The 26,879-nt window shown below is 41.0% G+C and overlaps 1 long non-coding RNA gene across 1 annotated transcript in view; it reads left to right on the top strand.

Annotated features, from left to right (window-relative positions):
• The first annotated feature begins 203 nt into the window (after window positions 1-203).
• The window catches only part of LOC122802048, a 129,106-nt gene continuing 102,430 nt past the window's right edge, over window positions 204-26,879 (top strand). Inside the window, exon 1 of the long non-coding RNA XR_006364860.1 lies at window positions 204-380. This is a non-coding gene — a long non-coding RNA (uncharacterized LOC122802048). The remainder of the gene's footprint in view (window positions 381-26,879) is intronic.

Below are 26,879 nucleotides of genomic sequence, written 5' to 3' on the forward strand. Positions count from 1 at the left end.
TATATTAGTAATTTCTAACACAGAAATGTAAATTAATTAATCTTTTATGAAACCTTGTTTGCAGACTTTATATTAGTTAGTGTTCTGTTTCATACTAACTTATCAACATAACAGTTGATAAAAGAGGAACTTGTTCAATGCTTCTGACATGATGAAAGATATATTACTACTGTTATTAAGAAACCTCATTGGCATTACCAACTGCACATGCTATGCAATTATATCATTTCCTTATACTTACATTTGCAATCTCTTCTACAAGGCAATAACTACAGAGCAAGCTTGAATTACAGAACTGAGACTTTCCAAATAACCGAGGTTTATCATGAAATGTTTGGGACTTGCTGTTTTTCTCCTTGTCGCAATAACAGGAGTATTAAGTAAGTAAAACCTTATAGATAACTAGTATGGACTCCATTATTAATAAGGTCAGCTCATTTTTAACCTTTTTGTTGTGGGCTCACTCCTGTTTTGCTTTTTGTAAGCACAGTTTACAAATGTAATTTTCTTCAGGGCAAGGACAAATTTACAAACAATGATTATTTTTTTAACCACACCAAATTACAAAACAGGTTTCTACTAAAAAAATGTTATATGCAGAGAGTGTCATGTAAATCCACTGTCCCACCTCCTCCCAGACATGCTGCTGTAAAATATCATACACCATTACATTATTTCCTAAATTTTCATTGCAGTGGTTATCATTTGTTAAGAAATGAAAAGCTTATGAGTGTTTTATTGGACTACAAAAATATATATTGTGCATATACTCCTTTATCTAGGTACTGCACCTTCTGTTTCTCCCCAGCACCGCCCATATATATAATGTACATATACACATCTTTGCACATTTTGTGTTGGGGCACTTCTATTTTGTATGAATGTATGACTGTTGTAGTACCATGTTGTTCAACATGTGTAGACTTTTACTCTTTTCCTGTGTAATTTCCCTTTACATTAGTATATGTACTTCTAATGTTGCAGCTTAGATCCAGATAGTACTAAAATGAATCCTTTTTAATTAGTTCATATCACTATTGTATGCAAGCATATAACATAACTAAAATTCCATAAAGACAATGTTTAAAGAGACTATACATTTCATACAAGAAAATGTTCAACGATGTGGCAGAGAAACTGAACATCTTTTTTTTTCTGAAATAAAAATACAATGAAAAATTGTGTATATATTTTGATTTAGATAGATTTGTGTATTTGATTCCTAAAATGAAGCAAACAAGCACTGCTTTACAGAATAAATGTATTTGTTAAAGCATACTGAAAAGTGATAGATTTTATCTAGGTTTATTTCAATACTTTCCATGCTATCAGTACAACTTAATCTTTTCAAACTAGTCTGAGAACAAGTAAATGATTTTAAAGACTAAGATTCAGGGATCATTTAGCTGCAATATTAAATAAATCTTATTTTCACTAATTTATAAATGGTTTGCTATGGGCTTGCACTACTGCTTTTATCGATACAGGATGTATTTTCCTTCTGACAATTACAATTTGAAGAAATATAGTAATCTGGTGTTATTTTTATGAACTGTTGACCACTAGAAAGCATAATTATAGTAAAACTATGTAGTATATTTTTAAAATCGTCAGGCAGAAAGCATAAAACAGCTAGCACATAAAGTGACTTTCATTCATGGTATCTTCAATGAAAATACTAAAAAAGATCAAATTGTAAAGGATCCATCAAACTCAGATGAACTTCAGCCCCAAAACTATGAGCCCCGAGATTATGTATCTTTCTTCTTTTTTTTCACTGTACACATCATAATGTTAAAACTGGAGTGTTTATTTGGTTTGCACTAAACAATCACCATAGAGAAGGCCACTGGTTCTCAATCACTGTAATGATGAAATTCTGTTTTCACTGGCTGAAACTCAAAGTGTTACATTAGTAATCTTTAGACTACTTTTCAGTCAATACGGTTGTTCCATTATAATTTTGTGGTTTACATAAAAAATATATTTTGACAGTCTTTTTTTATAAGGAAATTAGAATAAGATTTTAACTACAGAACACTAAATCAAAGAAACAAAAGAAATGCACCATTTGTCAAATAAGTTACACAATCAAAAACTTTAAATTCTGTGAATTCTGTTTTACCAGAAGTTTATACCAGTTTCAAATCTGTACAAAATTTTCCTGAAAAAAATGGAAAAACAAACAAACAAAAAAGCACCTTATCACATTTGTTAGAATGTTTAAAAACAAGGGTTCTCACAAATGTACATCGCATCAGAGCACCTTGGGGCAAAGACTGATCATAGATTTTTGCAGTCATGTCATCAGACCCAAAGTGCGCATTCTGGACATTTGGGTCAAGAAAGGTGCTGAACTATTAGCTGATCACTATATGGTGGAGGGTTGGATACAGTGCCTCAGTTGGCAGGTGGATAGACCTCAGAAACCTAAAACTTCTAGGGAGAGTGAGCTGGGAATGTCTAACAGATGCTTCTGTGTGGAATGATTATAATTTACACCTCTGAAAAGGAGTCTTGTACACCCCACAGGAGGTTAATGACATGAAGTCTGAATGGACATTGTTCAAGACCTCAGTAGTCAAAGCCATGGCAAGGAAATGAGGATCAAAAGGGACAGGGCTTGTCATGGTGGCAAGACTATGGCTTTCTGGTAGACACCAGTGATAAGGGAAACCATTATGTTAAAGAAAGAAGATTTCAGTGCAATGTTAGAAGGGTTTCTCTGGAACTGGCCAATATATACTGACAGGCCAGGAAAATAGCCAATTTTGCAGCTGCTGAAGCAAAAGCCAAGGTGTTGGGAGGAGTTTGGTGAAGTCATGGAGCTATAACATAAGGTAATCTGTGAAAGTTGTTCTGATAAGAAATCTAGCAACTCAGGCAGAATGGGCAGTACATTATCCAGGCTGCTCTTAGCAAATACTTTGAAACATTAATGTCAACTGGGGACATTTTAGAAGGTAAAAGTAATACTTTGAAGAACTCTTGAGTCCAGCCAATATGGGCACCCCCTTCCCCCGGGCTGGAAACAGTCATTGAAACTGAATTTCATTTCTGTTGATGAGTTCCCCACAGTAATAAAATATCTCCACAGTGGCAAGGCTGCCGGAGTGAATGAAATCTGGCCAGAATTGTTTAAGGCACTGGATTTTGTATTGTTTTGTGCCATAGTTAGTGACTCCTTTCAGTACTGCATGGAATGCAAGACTAGAAGCTCTAGACTGGCAGTCTGAGGTGGTGGTGATCATTTTTAAAAAGTGACAGAGGAAGGCATGCTTCAGCAATAGAAAAACCACACTCCTCAGCTTCTTAGTGAAAAACTTTTTTTCTCCGTGCTAGAGAGCAACATCCAACCAAAAACTGAGCCTTCGGTTCAAGAGAACCAAAATGGTTTCCATTCTGGATATGGAACAGTGGGTCAACTATTTACCTATGCATTGATATTGGATGATTTGTGGAAATGTACCTGTTCTGTCTATATGTGTTTGTGGACCTGGATAAGGTATATAATTGGGTGCACCAAATATGTCTATGATTTTACAACAGTTACATACCATTCAGTGCCTATCTTTGTGAAACAAATATTGTGTCCATGTTTTTAGTGCTAAGTTATATACATTCAAAGAAGACATTAGATTCCACCAGTGGTGTACCTTCCCCCCTCCTGTTTATGAGTTTTACGGCCAGGATATCAATCCACAGCTAAGTTTACAGAATACTGAGTTTAAGGACATGAGGGTGCATTTATGTTTGTGAATGATATTGTCCTCTTGGCTTCAAATGACTGTGATCTCCAGGATATGTTGAAGTGTTTCTCTGATGAGTGTGAAGCAGATGGGTAGAGAAACAGCAGTTCTAAATCACAGGCCATAGTTCTGTCTAGGAAAATTGTGAATTGCCCACTGTAGGTGAGGGGATCGCTACCTTAGTGAAGGAATTTAAGTATCTTGGAATCTTGCTCATGAGTGAGACATGAGAGGATTGGGATACTGAACAGCAGATGGCTGCATCTGTGGTAGCACTACAGCCATTTTACTAGACTGTGATTGTGAAGGCAGAGTTGAGCCCTAGGATGAATGTCAGTCTATGTCCCTGTCCGCACCCATGGTCATGAATTTTGTATAGTGATTGAAAATGTAAGATTACAGTCAGTATATAAGTTGTGGAAATGAGGTTCTTTTGTAGTGTTTTGGGGCTCACTCTCCATGACAAGGTGAAGAGTCTGACAATCTGAGAGGATCTTGGAGAAGAGCCAGTGCACATCAGGACTGATAGGAGCCAGTTGAGGTGGTTTGAATAGCTAGTGAGGGTTACCATTGGGTGTCTACCATAGGAGGTGTATCAAACACAAACTACATGGAAAAAGCCCTGGGGTAAATACAGAAAATGGGGGTTGGGATGTTGGCATAATGGTTAAAGTGAACAACTTACAGGCACAAAGTGCAGAGTTTAATTCTCACGTGGGTAATTAGCTAGGTTTAAAATAACCCACAAGGGCAATTAACATTGTACTAATCTATGAACCTATCTCTTAGATGATGTAAGAATACCTACGCAAACCCTCTAGGAATACCTAGGTAAACCCTCAGATGAATTGCAGACTTTTGCTGGCAATAAGTAAATCAGGACTGCCCTGTTCAGTTTTACTACTACTGTCACCCTCACGAGGACAAATGCTTTAGAAACTGCACAGATACACACACACACACACACACACACACACACACACACACACACACACACACACACACACACACACACACACACACACACACACACACACACACACACACACACACACACAAGCACGTGCACACACACATGCATGCACACGTACACACATACACAGACACACACACACACACACACACACACACACACACACACACACACACACACACACACACACAGTCATATCAGTCCTGTAGAAATATAATTATAAATAATAGAGAGAGAGAGAGACAGAAATGGAATGAGGATGTGTTCTGCAGGTAAATATACTGACAGGTCCATTTTGTAAGCAACTTAAAGATGAGGAATACAACAGAGGCAGTTAGAGTAAAATGTTATATATTAAGTCCTAATGGGTTCCATATTGATAACATCAGCATCTACTACTTTTGCAAAGAAAAGGAAACAAATGCACCCATGTAGGGGCCCAACTAAATCCAGCTCATACAGAATAAAATTGGATATCTAAAGTATGCAGGAATTCTGCAACTATATTAAAAAATGGTAAAATGTAATAAAAAAAATAACAGGGGAAAAGCCATTGAAAGAATTATGCAGTAATTAATGATAGTCATGCTATACTGGTCTCAAAGTTTAAGAAAGGGGAATGAGGAGTCATTCCATAATGAGTATGGTCAGCAGTACATGCGTCAAATATGTTTTCTTCATTACAGGCTTGTTGAGCATTCTCATTTTAAACAATAGGTAAGTGCTTTTTGGAGTAGAACGCTTAAAAGACAAGACCTGGTGGGTCATCCTTAGGGATCAAGCCAGCAAGTGTGACAGTAACTCTGAAAATATGAGGCATAACTGGGCTAATCTAATGCTAAAAATGATAGAGGAAAAGAATGCTGTATGAATTTGTTATTCAGTAATTATTAATTGTACTATTACAATACGTATCTGTGAAAGCAGTTAGTATTATCTTACATTGTTTCTGGAAGAGTATGGAAAAGAGGGGGCAGGTTAAAATGGTAAGGACAAGAAACAGCATAAGTCCAAGAATTATTCATATTGTACTGATAGGTATGAAAACAGGCTTAGTCTGATGTCAGTCGGCGTATTTCAGTGACAAAGGCAAGGGAATCTTTAATATTAATAGAGGTGTAGCCATAAAACAGTTCTTTAAAAAAAAAATGGATAGTGATATACATAGATTCATTTAACTAGTAAAAAAATATAAGGCGAATATTTGGAAGAGCAAGACAAGCAGCAGGTCAAATACTAAAGAGTCAGGGCTGTAACGTTATCACCACTGCAGTCAGTGGGTTGGCATAGCATGAGGATTGCTACCAAGGAGGCTGGTAGAGCATGGGATGTGTTTGTAAATAGCTTGGGTGTGGGAGAAATCTGTCACTACCGCACGGTTGGAGAAAAATATGGCAAGCTGGGGACAGTCAAACATAGCTACTACCTTTAGAACATGGCAATCTGTCAGCCTTGGTAATTCAAAACAGTTCTGAGAACTAATAAACCAGCTGTGAAAATCAAACAGTGCTAGTCTAAAATACTCAAACTGTGTCTTTTTGACTAAAATTTTGTTGTAGGGAAAACGTCCGAACTTGCTCTCTAACACTTTGGCTGTACTTTATAACGGCAGGGAAGTAATGCACACTATTAAAAACAGATATGTTGATAGCGACATATCACTATTGGAGTGGAGCTGTAGCATTAAACAAGACACAGCAGTTTGAAATGTCTGCTGAAATCAACATTTAGCACAGTGTTGTTAAATTAGAATGAATGAATACATAAATAAATAAGACAGAACATATATTGTTGATAAAAGAGTGTTATTTTTCCCTCTCAAGCCCTATTGGTGTGCCTGATTGTGGTGGTAAAGGGTCTTCAATGGCACTATGACTGCCTTCACATGGGAAACTACTCTGTGCTCTGCCCTACTAGCCCTTAAGGGCATCACTGAACTGTCTATCCCACTCCCTAGCCTCTTGTCTGATCTCTCTGGTTCCAGCCTTTGCTAGAACACCAATGGAGAGGCATTAGCATGTATCTTCCCCAAAAGTGTAGAAACATTCCATCCTCCAAGCCATCTCTGCCAAGCGACTAAGCTGCTAATTGATCACAGGTCACCTGGATCATACTCAGAGCAATATCCCTCTTTGCCACTGAAGCATTTAACCCTAAATGGAGTTTTGTCATTTTGCATTTCACATTATAAGAATGGAGAAGCAACATATTCTGCTTTAAAAACAAACAAAAAAAAAACATAGAACATGCTTCATCAAAATAGTACAGAATGGAGTTGTGATGTAAAGACTGTCTTTGGAAACAAGTATTTTAACATTACAATAACACAGCTAACCAGCCAACCATTTTTCAGTTTAACATTCCTAAAACAACAGAAGAATGATGCAGTTGTGAATCTGATATGCACCCTGCCTCAAAAAGTAAATGTCAAAAAACAAGTGTCAGCATGGGATATACAGAGCAATTGCCAAAGTACATTTTCCCTACATTTCCACCACTCTGTTCTCTGTTTAACTTCACATTACTGCTGTTTCAATATAATATTTGTGGGAGTGGAGGAGCATGTATGCCTATTTAAAATATTGACTTGGAATGCTGAGACCAAAGTATAGTAACTAATGCAATGAAGTGCAGTTAATACCTATAGCATTTAAAAAAAATTCACAGACTACTGAAAACATTATTGTAGTATCAATAATTATTCTGAAAGCAATGGTGCAGAAGTGTCCCCCTTTTTTTCTGTTGAAACCCTCATCTCCATTTAGAGACAGAAACCTCCCAGATGCTGGACTAAATACAACAATGTGCAATTATCTGGAAACAATGGGGCTATAAAGCAAATCTTTCAGAAATTCTTAATGAAGTCAAAGAGAAACTCATTATTGTGCCAACTATGCCAGTTCACAGCAGATGTAAAAGAATTAGAGGTACCCACCTCCTGTTCCTATTTAAAGCATTATATAACACCAACTTGTTCTGCTTGTTGCATAACCTATTCAGATAGTGTAATTTTCACCTTGGTGCCGCACGTAGTCTCACTGACATGATCCCAATCCGTATTTTCCATACTTTTTTGCTCCAAACAGTAGGAATGTAAGAAAGGAAGTGCCTTTGTTTTTTTTAAGTTATAATCCTAGTTCATGACTCCAGAATTTTAAAAGGAGCGGATGTAAGATAACTAGCACACTGCTTACTCATATGTAAACATGAAAGGTAAGCTGCATAATGAGTTTGGATTTTTATATAATAAGCATTTTCTTCTTCATGCCCAGTGACAGTAGCCAAAATCTGTTCAGACAAGAGAGCAGCCATGTTCGGCCAATCCTGTTCCCATTGTAATATCAAAATCAGAGCATTAATTTAGGTAACCTAAATGAGAAAGAAGTAATGAAAAGCTAACACAGGGGTCAGTGCAAGGTGAGACTGAAGGACCTTCTGTTAAGCATGTTAGGTGTGGCATCAAGCTGTCACTGGAAGGGGATAATGATGAAAGGTTAGCCCAAAGAATGAAACTGGTCTAAAAGGCTAAGGCCTCGCCAAAAATCAGATATAGCCTACAGCAAAGCATCCTGGGGGCATAGTGCCATTAGGTATAAAGTGCTGAAGAAAATCAGAAATAGAATTGTGTTTTTGTAAGGCTGTAAATGAAAAATTTCCATGGTGGTGGTGCTGCGGTAGCATTGTCGCCTCACAGTAAGACACTGTCCGGTTTGACTCTCAGTTAGAGCGTCTTCTGCGTGGAGACATGCGTCAATGGGTGTACCTTCGTTAAAGGCTGTGCATCAGGGCTGGCAACTCAGTACGTAAAAATCAACTGCCAATCATTAGCGGACCAGAGTTCCGCTGTGGCGACCCCCTAACCGGGAAAAGCCGAAAGTCACAACAACATTTTGGATTATGTAAACAATTGAAAAACTCAAATGGAATTAGGTGATCTTTGTCTGCATATTGAGAAGGATGAAAAGTAATAAAACAGTGGAATGCCAAGAAGATTTTTAGCTATCATTAGATCCTGCATCTACTAATAAAAATAAATGTGTGTCTTGAAAATCGTGTCTATATTGAATTAGCGAACGCTTAGAAAAGCGAACGCTGATTCATCGACCATATTTAAGTGAAAGCTTAAAATCTCGAACACCCAGAACAGAGATTGTTTTCCCAGGGAAAAAATTGCTGGGCCGGTTTTGGGAGTTTGCCATTTCCTCCACTGTGGTGCAATCTTGGAGTTTTGGTATATTTAAGTAGGGGGTATGGGGGGTGAAGCCCCCCACATTATATAATGTTCTATGTTCTTTTTTTTTTTTTTTTTTTTTGTGGACCAGCGATTTTTTTCCCTGGGAAAACAATCGCTGTTCTGGGTGTTCGAGATTTTAAGCTTTCACTTAAAAATGGTCGATGAATTAGCGTCCGCTTTTCTAAGCATTTGCTAATTCAGTATAGACCCTTGAAAATCCATAGTGTGGTCCTTTAAATGGGAAGGGGTTATTTGCAAATGTCTGTACTGTATGTTTTGAAGGGCTTTATGAAATGAGTTCACAATGCAAGACTGACAGACTATGAATGTTGACTTGCTTGATATTAACCTGTTATATCTAAGTTAAAGTATTTTGTGTGAACAAACATTCCATTACAAATCCTTTGTCTCAGACAGTGGGCTGCTTTTCTCAGCTTTATACAGACTTGTTGCATTCCAAGTGTTTGTTCAAGAAATGACAACATTAACTCATTCATTAACTCATCCATTCTCCAGTTATCCACTTAGTATACTTCATTGTACCTGAGAACGATACTCTGTTCTGGCACAGCAATGGAACTTATACAGGACGGGTGTCAGTATTTTGTCAGCATTTACATACACACACACACACACACACACACACACACACACACACACACACACACACACACACACACACACACACACACACACACACACACACACACACACACACACATGAAATACATACACACCAAATACACACACACACACACGCACATGCACACGTGCATGTGCACACGCACATGCACAGACATACACACTCACACACACACACATACATACATACATGCACAACCAAAATGCATTCAAACACACATACATGTGTGAAGCATACATACACATATACATAAACATAGACACACATAGAAACAAACACATATATGAATGCACATAGCAAATGCATGTGCATACACAGACACACGTGCATACATACATATGAGAAATACATACACATGTGGACACACACACACAAACACACACACACACACACACACAAATGCACATAGCAAATGCATGCACACACACAGACACATACACACGCACATACAAACACAATGCATACATGTGCACATACACAAACACGCGCACACACACACACACACACACACACACACACACACACACACTCACTCAGACACAAATCAATACACACAGACATATGCACATATGTACATATCAACAATTTATTTATTTATTTATTTTACATTTGTTAACCAGGAAATTCCGACTGGACCAGGTCTATTTTCAGTGGAGGCCCGGGGAGAAAAGCTCCGGCATCAAGTTATACAAATACAGTACATCCAGCATAATACACAAAACAGGTTACATCATGTATGCTGAGCATATTAATATAACAAGAAATTAATAAAACACTCCAGGTAAAAGAAGATATAGAACATAGGTAAAAAGACAATTCCCCGGATTCACAAATCCTCCATGTAAGACTTAATAAGTCTTACTCGGAGGCTGCAGTTGAATGGTATGGAGTCAGCATGCCATGAATATTCATGAGGGGCATGCTGACTCAACCGTAAGTCTTACACGGACCATGTAGGAAAGCAGGGGGGTGTGTACGACTGCCAAGCAGTCTAAATGTCCACTTCCCTGCAAGGGTTGGAAAAGTAAAATGAAAACACACAAGAGCGAGTCCGCTCAAATATCCTTGCACCCAACACCACACTCCCTGACATTGTAAACCCTCATCACAGTTATAAAAAGTAAAACGTTAATTTTAGTTGTTTTAAATTCCCGAAATAGCTGCCTGTATTTGTGCATGTGTGCGCAGGTGTGCCCATTGCTTAGCTGCAGTTAGCAATTCAGATATGGAAGAGCATAAGAAAGAATGTTTATGCAGATAACACCAAATAGCAATAGCGTAATGGTATTCACAGTTCGAGTCCCACCACTCCCCTTCTTATTTATGTTTTAAATCAGTATATGAAATAATACCTGACATATATGATTAAAATATTAGTAGAAAGCAGTGAAATGGCTTATGTATCAGTGAAGAAAATATATATTTTAAAGGATCCTGATATATAATTGCCCACAGTTAAGCAGTGCTTTACCCAACGCAATAGTTGCCCAGAGTTAAATTGCACTTTAACCAGCAAAAACAGAGTTGCCCAGACTTAAATAGTGCTTTATCCAGCATAATAGAGTTGCCCATAGTTAAATTGTGCTTTAACTAGTGCAATCTGTTTGCGCGGACGTGTGCACCGCACCAACCAGGGCACCATAGGGCAACGTGGAGCAACATATAGCAAAGTTGCTTAAACACAGCCACACCCCTAGCCTGTCTGGACAGTATTAAAATAAAATGAATGACAGGGTTCGAATCCAGGACACTGTGCACCATAATCAAAGTACTGAACCACTAAGCCATGACAGCTTAGGAGAAACAGTCACAGTTAACATACATATTCTTAGAAATGGTAGATTAACCATTACTAAGCAGTTCTGCAGTCAGCCGAGAATTTTCAAAAAAGGCCAATCACAAAAAAGTGTGAGAAATGTGGCATATATAAGCCCAACAGGTGGGAATACTGGCCATAACTGATTGTAGCTCACATCTGCAGTTAGAATGGCTGGTGCTGGAGAAGGTAGACTCTTCTGAGTGCGACGTTAGAGCATCGAGGAGTCGAAATACATGGTTTGGCTCCTTGTCCACCATAATGAGTCAAGACTCCTGCAGGGCCAGTTCCAAGGGATGGAGTACAAGGCAGAGGCTTGGAACCAGTTAGCTCATGACCTCACCAGTGCCACAGGCATTCCTCAGACTGGTGAGCAGGTCCGTCACCACCATGCAGACCTGAAGAGATGGAAGCAGGACCGCCTGAACCAATAGATACAGGAGGCCCATGGGATGCAAGATGCCCCACAACTGAGTAGGTAGCCATGAAATGCAGTATGTAAGAATTGATAATTGAGTCTATATAATGGATAGGTATGTCTCAATATCCCTTCATTTACTTCACAGCTGCAGGTGACCGTGCTGCGAATCAGCAAGCCTATGCAGATAGGCTGCTAAGGCTGCACCACCAGGTGGGTTAGTGATTATTCTGCATGTATTGTTATATAAAATAGGAGAGAGAGCATGAAAGAAAGTGTTGTAGTCCAATAATACAGCCATAAAATGCCCTGAATAAGTCCTCTGTGTGTACTGTCATATAAAAAAGTCAGAGAGCCAGAAAAAAAAGAGTGTAGTAACCCATTAAGAGAGGTAAAATATGTCCAGAATAATATCCCTGCAGGTACTGTCATATAAAATAAGTGAGTGAGCCTGAAAGAGAGTGCTCTAACCTATTAATAAAGGTATAATATATCTTGAATATGTCTTCCATATGCACTGTTATATCAAATAAAGGAGCGAGCCTGTGGAAAAGTGTGTAATGTAATTAATAAAGGTATAAAACCCGGAGTGTGTCTGTGTCACTTACTTTGAAATGTTGTTGTACCCTTGCATTATACAAATAGTACTGTTTTAATAAGTGCTGGCAAACCAGAGTTGTGCAGTCCCATCTAAAGTGGGTGATGGAAGTGCTAGTAGCTGTGAAGCATATATACAGTCCTCAACAGTCACTTACTGGCTGGCATTCATAAGTAAATCTGGCACACGTGTAGCATGTTAATTTGTTCCCCAGAAGTGTGAGTGTGCTTCAAGAAATGCAGGGTTCTGTACAAATTGAAGTGAAAATGTCATGTGAAAACATCCAGATATGTAGATAAATGAATATAAATGAAATCAAGAAATATGTAGCAGTAACATCTGCATCATGGACAGTTAGTATGTCAGATATAGGTCAGGTATATTTTGAACTAGCCAAACCCATTACACAACCTAATGCATTTTGGCAAGTGTAATAATACATGTAGGGGATATACACTTGCAGTCACTAGGAATGTAGTGTAGACTAAAAGTACTTATAAGATGTTAATCGAGCTTTCTTTCTACACCCTACTGTATGTGCATAAACCATGCAAGTCCACGCCTCAATGGGTATGTGTAATCTCAAATTTTTGTTGGGACATATGTCCTATTGTTCTATAAATATTTGCATTCACTTTGATGCATGTGCCCTGTTCAAACACCACAATCATGATGGCCTGTTGCTACCAATCATCCCTGCATGCTTTTGGAATATCCACTGTTGTTCAATATATGCATGTGTTATGTTTGCTGATCAACTGTTGGAACCTTGGTGTGTTGGGTTAATGGGAATATTACTGCATGCTGTTACAACTAATCAGGAATGCTGTTGTTTATTTTGTAATTAAACACATCTAATAACAGAACGTATGGGAAGGCTGGTCCCAGCGGACCCACCTGTCCCTCCTCTGCTGACGAGTGCACCTGGCACCAGAAGGTCTGGTGCCCAGCCCGGGCTCCCCTCCTCTGTTGGTCCTGTGCCACTTTCAGGTGGAAGCACTGCAGTGGATAGGGCTCATCCCTCCCGTGCAAGCGTGGACGGAGAAGGGCCACCTGTCACCCTTTGAAGGGTCCGGGCTGTGGAGCATAGGGAGATCCAGCATTCAGTCGCTGATCCCCTATGCCAGCTTGAGGCCAGACTGGCGTGTCTCACGGGTAAGCCTGCCCATCCTAAGCAGCCCCCAGCACAGCCACCCTTGGGGCTGTGAAGGTGCAGTGGTGACTGCCCACGGATGGGGATCTCAATTCCACTGTTACCATCTGTGGGCTCATGGGCTTGCAATTTCCAAACATCCATTCCCATCAATTGTGTTCACCCACCCCATGTGTCATACACCACCCCTGTATGCGTCTTGTTTGTCTTGTCTGTTAACCTCCCCAACCTACCTCCCCAAAAATAGCTACTTCCTCTACCTCACTTTCCACTCTCACCTGGAAAAAAAAAGGGCAATCTGTACCCACAAAAAATTACGCCCTATACATAGCTGCCTATTTCGCACACATGTCCGCTGGACATGTAAACTGATAATTATAAGTGGCAGTACAACAAACTTTGTTGTGCTCACCCCTCTTCCAGGGGTGGAAGGTATCAAATATCACTCCAAATTTTTTGTATATGCACAGCTGTTGCTGGTAAAGAAATGGGAAGGTATGGACCTTCCCTAAACCCATCCTGCACATCCTGAGCTTGTTTACCTACTGTCTGTCCCTCTTTGTGCCCCCTTTTTCACCACTTTCCTATCTCCCCATTTTCTTTTCTTTCAAAGAATTTAGCACGGGGGTTAGCAGGAGTAAGCACTTTTAAGCAGTAGTAAGTGGGTTTAAGCGAGTGTACACATGTGTGCGCTTAGCTAAGCGTCACTAAGCGTTACGCACACCCGCGCAAACCCACTTACAACTGCTTAAAAGTGCCTTAGTCACTCTATGTCAGGGCCCTTGTTCTGCTCAGCAGCAAAAGAAAAAACCTCTGCCAGTCTCAAACCCCAGACCATTGACACAATGGACTGCATGAATTACAACTATGCCACAGCAAACATACAAAAAAACTTGGTGCTGAAATAAACATATCATGCATTACAATGAGGGAAGGTAAATGGAAATTAGGAATGGCATAATGCAAATCCTGTTTTGTTCTGTTCTGCTGTTCTGTGTTGAGCAGCCTATGCTAATGTTAACACAAACAAACCACAAACTGCTCAGAAGTGAATAACTTAATAATTACAGTATAGCAGTACACAAACATTGCATGTGCCACAGGAATACATTGCAATAACCACATTTGTATGGCAGTTAATTGTCTAATTCAGAAAGAAAGTACATACTCCTATGTATCCTGTGTTAGCATTTGGAGGGGTGAGTACATGTCTACACTGAGAAGTGTGTACTGGAAGCAGCAACATTCAGGTTTGCGTACAACATGCATATCACTGGCTACAACCCTAGCTTCAGATAAGAGACAAATACCAACCTTCTGACTGACACAATGGTGTCCAGAGCAAACAAGCATGAGCCCCACTTTGGAAAGCTGAAAGGGCTACACCTACCTAACCTAGCATTTTATAGCAGTGGGCTGCAATCACAGTGAGTACTGCAATCACCACACAGCAGGCTGCATGCAATTACTGAATGGTGGGCAGCAATTAGTGCAGAGGTTGTCACATGCATATGTGCAGATACCTAGAAAAACAGGCTGTACCTGCTGTCCACACTTGCAATAATATCATTGCAGGAACAGGGAGATAGAGAGTGAGAGTGAGAGAGAAACAGAGACATAGACAGAGACACAGAGAAATGAGACAGAAACAGACACAGAAACAGACAGAGAAATCTCAAAACAACCAAAATAAAAAAAATAAAAAACAACAAAACAGTAACAACAGACTGATTAGGGAAAACAAAGGTAAGGTATGTAAGTCATATGTATGTACTGGCATGTAGTAGATGTTCCTGAAGAGTACTCTACACACTGCAAATCATCCATATGTGGCAGCAGTACGTATCCATCTGTATCTGCACATGTGCATAGGGCAAGGGGCATACTGCAACTGTTAGTGAAGGGTGGACACATATATGTCATTAAAGGTTGTTATGTGCATATATCTATGTAGGTCATAGTGTGAGGCATAGAAAACAGCATGCAGTGCTGATATATATCATGTGGTGGTTAAACGCTATGGGACTGATTTGTCAGATCTGCTATGTTACAGCCAGTGAGGCCTCCTAAAGCTACATGGGCTGAGGACACCAAAATGCATTATGCACAACACTGTGCAACATAATCACATAACTGTACATCCCACAGCATAAGTGATATCCCCAACATGAAAGGTGGACTGTACATGTGCCTATATGTACATCCATATGTACAGCAATGGAGGTGTACATGTATGTATGGATATGTATATATATATATATATATATATATATATATATATATATATATATATATATATATATATATATATACATATATATATATAAATAAAGAGAGGGAGAGAGACACGGGGTCATATGTACTGCAACGGATGTGTGGTGACCAAGGCATGGACTGTAGACAAGTGCTGATACTGCAGTGCCATTCCTCCTTTCCAAAACACTCTACCCATTAACTACCACATAGGTAGAAATCTACCTAACACTGAAGGTGTGATAAGGGAACATGGGACACAGGTGGACAGTAGCCTCCCCTTTGATAAAGACAGTGCCACACTAGATGTGTAATCTGTCTATGTGGTATGTGTCATGACAACAGGTGTGTCATGTAGGGATATATAGGTCAGTGTTCCCCTCTATTTATCACAAGTGTGGTATGTACCTCACATGACAACTACAGCAAGTGGAAAGGCCACAGACATACCTCACAAAGGGTAATACTTGCCTGAAACAGATGCCCTATGCAGACTGACTCACAAAACCACAGCTAGACTGTATTGCATACCATCCACACAGAGATGATCTCTGCCGGACATACAGAGGTATGTCAGACCCATAGCTGTGTGACAACCACCATGGCAACATATCACAATCCCTCCGGGCTACAAGCTCTAGGGCCCTAAACCTCATCAGCTCACTAAACAGCACATGCTGGAGGGATAGGTTCCTATTTCAGAGATATGCCATACTCTGGAATAGACCACATAGCAATAGCAAACTAGACTCCTCATTAGCAGTTGTCATAAATACCCCTGATGATTGTTTGGGAGACTGTTAATACACCCCAGGAGTCCCCTCTGTGGTTCTGGTTGACAGGAGCAGGTGAAATCAAAGTACATGTGTGGCAAACGTCAGGGTAGCATATGGCTAGGTTGCTGTAGTCCCTAGCACCAACAGCATCTCACCTACCTATGACACTATGCACTCATACATGTACTCAATGCAATACCCGCTATGTGAGGTTAAATAAGTGTAACGCTGAATGTGTGCAAGGTCTGTAAAGGTGTGATAGCATGGTGTGAAGTTGTATCTGACATGGTAGTGTCTATCCTAGCTGTGAGGCCAGCAAAATATGTGTATGTTATTGTTAGGCAGACATAGTACTATGGCATATGATGTGACGTAGTTCCTTGTTGGCGACTGTGGTGTCCTATTGTAGGCTAAAGCAATACATGTATGCTTAGTGAGTGGTACTGCTGGTGAATCCGACTCCCATATGAACTTTGTACTACCTTAAGCTGTAGGACTAAACAGCACAGCATGGTGTGTGGTCACATTGCTTGGAAACATTGTCTTGTGTGTTTCGTGTAGTCTGCACAGAGGACATAACTCAGGCATAAGGGTTTGTAAGTAGTGGCACACAGTACTGTATGGTACACAGGTGAAGCTCATCTGTGTTGGCATACAGTGGTGTGTTGCATATTTGTCTGATGTGTGTGTAATTATGCCTGTACCATGACCACAATCATATGTGTGTTACAGGGTATACATGTGTATCTAGCAACATATATACTCTGTTACAGCAGTATGCCACCTATATTAACAACTGTACACATATGTTAGGCAGGGCTATGGCATCAAAGACTAGGGTGGTTTACTGGTACTACTGTAACTGTACTTTACATTCATTGCAATGGATGACATCTTTGTTAGTGCATTAGCGTGATATATACCCCTGTGGCGAGGTTGTGCATTGTGTCACAAATAGTGTGCCGGGTACTGTTGTATAGTGGTTTGATATATAGAGTGTGCAGGCACTGTTAGTCAGTTGTGGCCTGAGAACCAATATGTGGTATTGAACGTGTGTATCCTCTGACAGACAAACGGATGGTATATATGGCAGTGAAGTGATATCTGTGGTTAAGGGTGTAAAGTGGTGCCACAGGACTCGCTCACACATATTGTTCATTTCTCTTTCAGCCTGATGGCCCACCAATGTAACCCATCTTACACAGCAGAGGAGGAACAGCTGATCCAGCAAAGCCTGGTGCAGCACTACACATTGTTGTTTTCCAGAAGCAGCCAGCACCAGCATTAGCGGACTGCACTGTGGCAAGATCTTGTTCTTCGGGTAAATGACATAGGCATGCATAACCAGACATATGAGCAGGTATGCCATCACTGCAGTGATTTAATTAGACATGTCTGGCAGCGTTTGTCTGATATCCAGAGACAACAGCTTGCCACAGATGGTGGGGTGGCCATTCATCTCCCCTCACCAGAGTGGAGGAGCTGCTCCTAAGCAGGGTGGCTCCTGGACAACAACAGCAACTCCCACAGACATGTGTTGTCATGGAGGCCGGAGCCACCCAGCATGTTCACATGGAGCTTGCAGGTAACATGCCCTATCTGTAGACTGCAGTTACCTGTATTGTTAGATTATGTCTACGTGAGATGTGTACTGTGTGTTTAGCAGTTGTGCTGCCTAGTGTTGTGCAATACTGATATTTGGAATATTATCTGTAGACCTGTGACTGTTGACTGTTGTTCTACTGTAGTTTAGCAAACCCACAGTAGCAATGCCACAGTTGTGGCCACTGACAAACTCTCTCATATTCTCGTAGGTCTGGTGTGACAGCAGTGCAGATGATCCATGTTGGTGAGTGTGGTATAACTGCAATGTTGGTAATGAAATGTGCATGTCATAGGTGAGGTGTAGGCCATGTACACATAACACACCTACTCATAATGCATGCCGTGCATGTTTGCTGTAAGATGTTGCACAGCTCAGTAATGTCAGTAGCTGCCTCAATGACATGCAATACACAGAACATCAGACACAGTTGTGGCATCACCGTACTGCACATTGGATAGGCAAAGTTGCTACAGCTGTACACAACATAACATGTTTATCATACGCAGTAACCCTCAACATGCTACATATGGCATTACCACACACTTGCTGTACGGTCACACTTCAGTATTCCACATGTTATCCACACACACATGATAAACCTCAGGGGTAAAGCCTATCATGGGGCTGTGCAACACTCTTCAAAACATAACACAGTCATGTTATGCAGTGCTCCCTACTGGGCACCCACACACCCATGTACAAAGTGGTTGTGTAATTGTGAACATAGCCACGGCACTGCAGTACAGGTACAGCATGCTAGTCGGTGGTCTGTTACACATTAGTGGCCACGAGTGACCACATGATGCATGATGATGATGGCTCATGGTACTACACCCCATCCAGTTACAGTGAATGCAGTACTACACATAGCAGTCATTGCTTTGCACCTCAATGCTGTATGTGTGCTTACATATGCCAGTATACACAATATGCATAGCAGTCGCCATCTGTACAAAGTGACACATATATGTCCTGGAATGCTATTGGGTGTATAGGTCACATGACACACATTGGGTATGTGTGGTGTATAATGTTGCAGTAGTGTAGCATGCCATGTCATGGCTGGCACCGACATATCTGCAATATGTCCCACACTCAACATAGCCACTGTACAATGGGCATGTCAAGCATTTGGATTCCTTCACGTCTACATGCACCACTCATCCCGTGTGTGTACACAGCATGCATGTGCTACACCTGTGCCCAGTATTATCTGCTATGGACACAGACACTGTAATCAGACATTGAAATCTATGTGTCACACAGATAACACATGCAGCCATGGTATGCATACCTGTGAGTGATGGTGCACAGGACATTGCAGAGCTGATAATGCTTGCACAGCAATGTTGTGTCCATGTACACATTGTATTCCAGGGTGTAGCCAATCACTGAACAACTACACACATGTATTAAAGCCATGTATACTGTCATGAAACAGGGCCATCTACACTCGCACTGCATGGTCTTGATCAACACTTAGTCTGCATGCTGACACATGTGAGGTGACTGTTTGCCTTGTGATACTGTCACCCACCTTCACCCACTATTGAGTATGTGTTGGATTGCTGGTGTGTGTGTGTATTTGCTGTAGTGAGGAGTGTATTTGTGTGCATGTGTTCATGTGTGCATGTGTTCATGTGTTCATGTGTTCATGTGTGCATGTGTGCATGTGTTCATGGGTGCATGTGTGCATGTGTGCATGTGTGCATGTGTTCATGTGTGCATGTGTGCATGTTTTCATGTGTGCATGTGTGCATGTGTTCATGTGTACATGTGTGCATGTGTGCATGTGTGCTAACATCATGTACAGATTGTAAAGTGTGTTTCCTGTCTTCCTCTCACAGGTGCTGAGTTTGGGGTGGCTGAATGCAGCAAGGAACCTGAAGTCACTGCCACAAATAGTGGAGATGATGAGACATGTATTGTGGCACAGGCAGGTTTGACAGGGTCTGTCGTTGGTCCGCCAATTGACAGTACACAGCATTCAACCCCATATATGTGCACACTCATACTGGCAGTATACATCCCTCATCACCAATGGCCTTAGCCGAGGGTCAGCATACAGTTGGCATTGACCAGGATACTGTGGTACCCATGGTACTTGCATCCCCTCACAGCAGCCATACCCGGATTCATGGAACAGTACCACATAGGCGGATGTCCAGGGGTTCTCGCGGGAGCAATGCTAGTCATATTGCCCCTGGCAGACATACCCTCACAGGTCTTACAACCACGACTATGTTCTGGGCTGTAATGCAGACACAGGCAAGTATGGAACGGTACATCAGACAGGGACTAAGGGTGCAGAAGGCCCATTACACTGCTATCAATGACAGCATCTGTGACCTTACCGGTGCCATCCGGAATTACACCGAGGTCTTTGATAGACATTGGGGGTAGACATTAGATGCCTTCCACAATGTGTTCTCCATGAGCCAGGACCATGCGGGACGGGTGAGACGTCGATGCGGATGCATGCCAGCAACATCAACAGCTGGCAGTCATCGCAGACGGCCCACAGATCACAGCCACTCCTGTAGTGGCAGTACTGGCCCCAGCAATGGTGGGGCTGGCCTGTCGATTGACCGTCCTATTAGACCACATGCACGTGGCTCTGGCCAGTCCCAGCAGAGACATGGGTCCACTCGACATACCTCTTCCTCCGATGATAGTACCCAGTCAGGGTTGGTACCCGATACACTCCGTAGCACCCCTGCCAGGCACAGGTACTGTGTCCATGGCCGGAGACAGTGATCTGTACAGCCTGGCAGGTACAGTCTGTGGCTGTCCCACAACCTCCCATATATGGCAGCCACATGGTGGAGCTGTGTGCATGCAGACACACACACAATTACCAAACAACTAGGGCTCACACATACACACACACATTACATCAACATTGGCCTATGCTATACTGTTGTCCCTCTCACACACGCACACACAGACATGTCGATTGGATGGGTCAATGTCGGGCTCTGGCAAACCAACAACACACCCTGTGCATATGATGACACCTGTGCCACCTCCTGTCATCTGTAACATTGATGCAGGAACAGGCCAACATGGTGCTAATGCACAGGGTGACATTATAGCAGTGTAGCAATATTAGCAGGTTGTCAACAGGAAAGTGTAATGATATCCTTGTAGGTATATCTGAGGAGCTGTGATGCATCAAAGCTCTAATTGTCAATGTAGCATTGTTTACACCAGTGTTGGGACTGAGTATGTATCAAAAACAACGAAAAGGCACCAAGTAGCAAGCAGCAAACAACGACCACAGTATCCAAAAAGTTCTTTAATAAAATCTCTGACGTCTCGGCCAAAGCCTTCAAGGAGAATAAAATTGTATACAAGCACCCACATTTTATAACAAACTAGTAACTCAATTAAACAATTAAGCAATTAATTAAGCAACACTCTCCAATTGAACTCAGCATTGAGCCCACAAGGAGACATAGTTTTATACTTTAAAATAAGCAGAGCTTCTTTTTGCAGTAACACAGTTTTAACATCCTGCTGACAATACATTATTGGCTTAACTTGTTCTAAAATAGTGGCTTTTAAACCTTCACTATTTTTGTTATGACATTCTAAAAATGCAAAGCTACAGGGCTTTCAATATTACCATTCTTAATGTCCCTTATATGCTCTAACAATCTCAGTTTGAAAGCCCTTTTTGTTTCTCCTATGTAATACATATTACATGGGCAACATAGAGCATAAATAACCCCTACTGACTTACAACAAAACTGCTTAACAGGAGTAAACTTAACATCATTAATAAATGGAAAACAAGATGTAATATATTTGCAACCTTTGCAATTTCCACAAGGGAAAGTGCCAACTTGGCATGGTTCTTTATATAATGAAGGTGTTAGGTCTGTTAGGTCTGAGTATGTATCGTCTGGCAATGTGCCACTTGGCTGAAGTGTAGAGTGTTGCCAGCATGTGTTAGTGAGTGGACAGTACGTGTGTGATGTGTGCAGTACAGATTAGCAGGTGCACATCTGTGAACATGGTGGGTGCGCACTGTCTGCATGTATGTGCATAGTGGACACATGGGACGTGTGACATACCCTGTTTTACACATTGTTAACATCTCATAGTATCTCTCGATGGCCAGTATGCATTCTACTACAGATATGTACTAACATCGGTGCACATGTGTATATGACTTGGGTTGACACTATGCTCTGGGTGATACTGTTAATATCCGTCAATGTTTTGCATTCTGGTAGTATACACAACCTCAACAGCATGACTACAACCAATCATTAGATGATGTCCTGACAACTGGAACACAGTTGTAGGGAACTCAGTAACAGTGGGATCCTTCCGGTACTATACTATAACAGTAACCAGTGGTATTGACCACCACCCATTCCTGGGACAACACCTGTTTGGCATATAGGCCTCTTAGGTACATGCAAACACACTAGGGATATGTCCATCCACATCTGGAAATGCATGCATTGGCCTACAAATCATTCTCTGGATGGGACACATATCCTACACAAGGGTATCATACAGACAGATACCTGCTGTCTGACACATGCTGTTTTGCACTAGGACGACTATGGCATAGTCATCCACATTTACTATACCTACTATCCCAACAGTACCACATAGGTGGTAGGCCCCAACATGTATGTTGGATACCAATGTGTACCTACAGCCACGTGTTATGTCATCTGTCCCTTGGTATCCACATATCCAGAGGTATTATGGAGTCCCTTGGTGTATCACATAAGACATTAGGGGCCTGAATGCATATCCACAAGGCTGTTGTACACCTATAATGACTGTCCATTATTGCCAGTCATTGTTGTGTATGAACATGTCTGACATATACCCCAAGCATTTACCCTCATTCACACTACTCTATAGTAACTGTCATGGGTGTATGTGGTACAGATGACCTTGGCCAAAGATCACTACAGTGGCCGGCCTTGTCACATACATACATATGTGACCTACGATCTGAGAAGCAGTGGCACAATCTGTCCAAGGAAACAAATGTATTCATGTAGTATGCAGGCTTCACACCTATGTACTAATTGAGGTCACATGTACATATATTTATTTGCCACACAGATACCTGATGTGTGCAATGCACATACTGTTTTAATACTGATATGTCATAGCATAGTGAAAGCAAAACCCACACTGCATTGACCAACAGTGTCTCTCACACACACACACACACAGACTCAGCAATTGCAGGTTTCAAATCCCTATCTAACTATGTTATGATACGAGAGAGATATGCATTCACACGGCACGCTATATGCCTTACTGGGTGATTTGTTTTCTCCAGCTATATTTGTAGGATGCTGACATCATGAGACTTTCCAAAGAGGAATGTACCTCTTTTAATGTGTTTTCCCAGTCTCCAAAAAGGGAACTCCTCTCAAAGGAAATCACAAACCTCAACACACAGGGTCAGCAATTGCAAAATTCAAACTCCTACCCAACTATGTTATGACACTAGAAAGATAAGCATTAACATGACACGCAATATGCTTTACTGGGTGTTTTGTTTCCTCCTGCTATATTTGTAGGATGCTGACATCATCAGATTTTCCAAAGAGGAATGTACCTCCTTTAATGTGCTTTCCCAGTCTCCAAAAAGGGCACTCCTCTCAAAGGAAATCACACCCCCCCCCCACCAAACACACACACATACAGACAGAAATTGCATAATTCAAACCCCTACCTAACTATGTTATGACACTAGAGAGATAAGCATTAACACAACACACTATATGCCTTATTGGGTGTGTTTTTTCCTCCTGCTATATTTGTAGGATGCTGACATCATCAGACTTTCCAAAGATGATTGTACCTCTTTTAATGTGTTTTCCCAGTCTCCAAAAAGGGCACTCCTCTCAAAGGAAATCACACACAGTCAGCAATTGCAGGATTCAGACCCCTACCTAATTAGGTTATGACAGTAGAGAGATAAGCATTGACACAACATGCTATATGACTTACTGGGTGTTTGGTTTCCTCCTGCTATATTTGTAGGATGCTGACATCATCAGACTTTCCAAAGAGGAATGTACCTCTTTTAATGTGTTTTCCCAGTCTCCAAAAAGGGCACTCCTCTCAAAGGAAATCACCCCCCCCCCACAGTCAGCAATTGCATAATTCAAACTCCTATCTAACTATGTTATGACACTAGAAATATAAGCAGTAACACGACATGCTATATGCCTTAGTGGGTACTTTGTTTCTTCCTGCAATAGTTGTAGGATGCTAACATCATCAGACTTTCCAAAGAGGAATGCACCTCTTTTAATGTGTTTTCCCAGTCTCCAAAAAGGGCCCTCCTCTCAAAGGAAATCACACACACATAGTCAACAATTGCAGGATTCAAATCCCTACCTAACTATGTTATGATACTAGAGAGATACGCATTAACACAGCACACTATATGCCTTAGTGGGTGTTGTGTTTCCTCCTGCTATATTTGTAGGATGCTGACATCATCAGACTTTCCAAAGAGGAATGTACCTCTTTTAATGTGTTTTCCCAGTCTCCAAAAAGGGCACTCCTCTCAAAGGAAATCATACACCCCCACAAACACAGTCAGCAATTGCAGGATTCAAATCCCTACTTAACTATGTTATGACACTAGAAAGACAAGCATTAACACGACTCACTATATACCTTATTGGGTGTTTTGTTTCCTCCTACTATATTTGTACTATGCTGACATCATCAGACTTTCCAAAGAGGAATGTACCTCTTTTAATGTGTTTTCCCAGTCTCCAAAAAGGGCACTCCTCTCAAAGGAAACCACACACGCATAGTCAGCAATTGCAAAATTCAAACCCCTACTTAACTATGTTATGACACTAGAGAAATAACCATGAACACAACGTGCAATATGCCTTACTGGTTGTCTTGTTTCCTCCTGCTATATTTGTAGGATGCTGACATCATCAGCCTTTCCAAAGAGGAATGTACCTCCTTTAATGTGTTTTCCCAGTCTCCAAAAAGGGCACTCCTCTCAAAGGAAATCAAACACCCCCACACACACAGTCAGCAATTGCAGGATTCAAACTCTTATCTAACTATGTTATGACACTAGAGAGATAAGCATTAACACAACACACTATATGCCTTACTGGGTGCTTTGCTTCCTCCTGCTGTATTTGTAGGATGCTGACATCATCAGACTTTCCAAAGAGGAATGCACTTTTTTTAATGTGTTTTCCCAGTCTCCAAAATGGGCACTCCTCTCAAAGGAAATCACACACACATAGTCAGCAATTGCAGTATTCAAATCCCAACCTAACTATGTTATGATACTAGAGAGATATGCATTAATACAGCATGCTATATGCTTTACTGGGTGTTGTGTTTCCTCCTGCTATATTTGTAGGATGCTGACATCATCAGACTTTCCAAAGAGGAATGTACCTCTTTTAATGTGTTTTCCCAGTCTCCAAAAAGGGCACTCCTCTCAAAGGAAATCACACATATTCACCACCCACCCAATGTACCTCTTTTAATGTGTTTCCCAGTCTCCAAAAACAGCACTCCTCTCAAAGGAAATCACACACACAGTCAGTCAGCAATTGCATGATTCAAACCAATACCTAACTAGGTTATGACACTAGAAAGATTAGCATGAACATGACATGCTATATGCCTTACTGGATGTTTTCCTTCCTCCTGCTATATTTGTAGGATGCTGACATCATCAGACTTTCCAAAGAGGAATGTACCTCTTTTAATGTGTTTTCCCAGTCTCCAAAAAGGACACTTCTCTCAAAGGAAATCACACAGTGTCAGCAATTGCAGAATTCAAACCTCTACCTAATTATGTTATGATACTAGAGAAATACGCATCAACACAGTGCGCTAAATGTTTTATTGGGTGGTTTATTTTCTCCTACTATATTTGTAGGATGCTGACATCATCAGACTGGACATGGTAATGTGTGTACACTTTGTTTTATGTAATCCCAGGAATTAGCCATGTGGGTCGGCAGGTGTCAGCAGCTTGAACAGGGCCACATAATTCTTAGCTTGTGTTATCTATCTGTGGGCAAATTGACATTCCTTCATATGTCAACACATATTTATGCACAGATTGTTGGTTTTGTAGATACAACATGTATCTGGGATGTTGATAATGGGCTATTCAAACTGAGACATGTGTAGCTCTGTTAAGTGATGTGTGTCCTGGGTGGCTGCCTTGCAAACAGTCTAGCATGTTTGGGAACCATGATCTGCACATGAACATACCACAGTTGGTAGGGTTGTGTGTTTGTCAGCTTCTAATAGCTCTGCTTATGACTTCAACTATGATGGACTCCATGGCCTTGCAAATCAGACTTCATAGGCTTACTGGACTATACTTCCCATGGTGTGTTGTGCACCAACACTTGTGGGGAGAGCCATATGTTGCTGTAACACATTCAATGGTTCCAGGTCCTGTGGAGAGGGTGAGGCTCAACAGACTGTTCAGGTGCAGGGTCTGTTTGTTCTATAGTTCATTCATGACACATATAGGGAAACAAAGTAATCCAATTGCTGCCATGCTTTCGGCTTTGGGGGGAGCTGTTCACCCATTCTACATGTGATATCTCCAGGTATGATGATAGTGACTTTCGTCAGTAGGAGGTAGGTATGTATATATGGGC

Source organism: Protopterus annectens, chromosome 5.part0, assembly GCF_019279795.1.
Source record: "Protopterus annectens isolate FY-2018-M chromosome 5.part0, PAN1.0, whole genome shotgun sequence".
Classification (NCBI taxonomy): Eukaryota; Metazoa; Chordata; order Ceratodontiformes; family Protopteridae; genus Protopterus; species Protopterus annectens.